The following is a 2,316-nucleotide window of genomic DNA, read 5'->3' as shown; positions in this document are numbered from 1 at the left end:
CTCTACAAAGCATAAACAATCTCTGTAACGTTTTTATTCTGAACGTGAAGCAGTGACTGTACATCAATAAATAGTTATTTGATCCAGATATAAATACAGTATCAAAAGGTACCCATCAAATGCAAGAAATACAAAAATACAGCTAGAATCCGAACCTGTCACAAGGGAATTCTCTATGGATACAATGCCACCCCCAAAACTTTAGAGAAAGACAGAGAGGGAGGGAAGGAGGGAGGAAGAGAGAGAGAATATATATGTATATATGTCATAAAGTATATATATATACATATATATATATATCAGGGAAGAAGACTTTTATGATGCTACAGGTGAGCAATGTACATGTGCTCATTAAAATCCACAAGGAATGTCTATAATCCTAGCTACTCTGGAGGCTGAGATCTGAGGATCACAGTTTGAAGTCAGCCTGGGCAGGAAAGTCTATGAGACTCTTATCTCCACTAAATTACCATTTATTTTTAAAAGCCAGAGTGGAGCTGTAGTTCAAGTGGTAGAACACTAGCCTTGAGCAAAAGAAGCTCAGGGACAGCGCCCAGCACCCCAAGTTCAAACCTCAGGGTTGGCAGAAGGAAAAATAAGAAAATCTCCAAGGAATCTGAGCTTTAAAGAGATAATGTCCTAGGGAAGAATCTTTTAAAAGCAGACTACAGAGATCAGCAATTCCAGTATTTTTCTTCTAGGCTGAACATCCTAGAAATCATCTCTAATTGAGGCTTTCCAATAAAAGAATGGACAAAATGCAGAAAAGGAGACCGATGATTGTGGATACATTGAGCAAGAGTATCCCCTCAATGACAGAGTTTCATCTGGACGCTGTGTTTTTACCACAATTGTGCTAAAAACGTATGCATCTGAATCTTCAAGCCAGTCACAATAGTCCATGATGTGGAAGGAACAAACAAAAAACAAAGCAAGAAAAACCAACCCAGATAGCAATGCCATTTGACAATTTCTCTAAGAGTTGTTCATGGTGGAGAAACCAAACTGTCTCTTGTATCATGGAGCCATTCCTCCTTACGAAATGTCCAAGAAGAAATACTACAGCTCAAAGTTAGAGTAAAATTATATATATATGAAGCCTTAGGGCTTGGGTAGCAGAGTGGTTTTTTTTTTTTTTTTTTTCCAGTCCTGGGCCTTGGACTCAGAGCCTGAGCACTGTCCCTGGCTTCTTTTTGCTCAAGGCTAGCACTCTGCCAGTTGTGGTGCTGGGGAATCGAACCCAGGGCTTCATGTATGTGAGGCAAGCGCTCTTGCCACTAGGCTATATCCCCAACCCGGTAGCAGAGTGTTTTGAAGCTGTTTGGAAGGCATCTACATAAATGGGTCACACACTTGGACTCTGGTAGGCTGGGAGGCTCAACGGGTGAATTAAGTTAATGATCAAGGAAGGGATGGAGATGGAGGAAGTGTAGATCTTCCAGGTCAGAGGGCCACTTGGCCCTGGGGTGGTGGGAAGGGAATTGTCTCTCACTGGTATTAATTGGCTGTCTGGGTCTTTTCTCCTTTGTGGTGTTGCTCTCCTTTGCAACCCCTTTCCTTCTCAATAGGAGGCAGTGTTGAACAGCCGGTGAGAATCCGCATCTGGGTTAGGTTTGCGTTCTGTCCATCTGGGCCGGCGTCCTGGCTTTTCAAAGACTCAGTTCCATTATGGGTGAAATGCGGATCACGGTGTCATTTCCTGGGCTGGGCGTGAATTGCAGTATTCATCCACTGTGCTATCCACAGCCCACGTCCTTACGCACATCTTGCATGACTCAGTTTCCACCCGGGTGGCTGGACCAGGAACAAACTCCTCTCCCAGAGTCTTGCAAAAATGTTCAAGTCCCAACCTCGACCCTACCGGGGCAGAAGGCAGAAGTTATCTTCCATGGCTCTGTAAGGCCACGTGGAGCAGCCCCACGCTGCCCCCTGTGGGTGGAAGTGGGGCAGTGCAGAGAAGGAAGCAGAGGCTGGGAGCAGGCAGGGCGGGGAAAGTGCCAGAAATAAACCATTCCTTCAGCAATCTTCCTAAAAGCAGAGGCAAAGTCATTCACATGACTCGGTACAGAATACGGGCCTTGGAGTGCCAACACCCCCAAACCTTTCTTTTTGTGCCCGTTGGCTCCCCAACATCAGATGCTCCTTGTATTCCTGACTAGACATTAGATTCCCAATAGCTCAGTCATGGAGTCTGAACGGATCACCCCAATCCGTCCACGAGAGCACACAACGGGAGAGACGCGGCAGCCTGTCCAAAGCCACTCCTGATGACATCGGGCCATAGGCTGGAGGACTGCATTATTGGGACAAGCAGAG

Source organism: Perognathus longimembris, chromosome 25 (genome assembly GCF_023159225.1).
Source record: "Perognathus longimembris pacificus isolate PPM17 chromosome 25, ASM2315922v1, whole genome shotgun sequence".
Lineage (NCBI taxonomy): Eukaryota > Metazoa > Chordata > Mammalia > Rodentia > Heteromyidae > Perognathus > Perognathus longimembris.
This window is presented reverse-complemented; position numbering follows the sequence as displayed.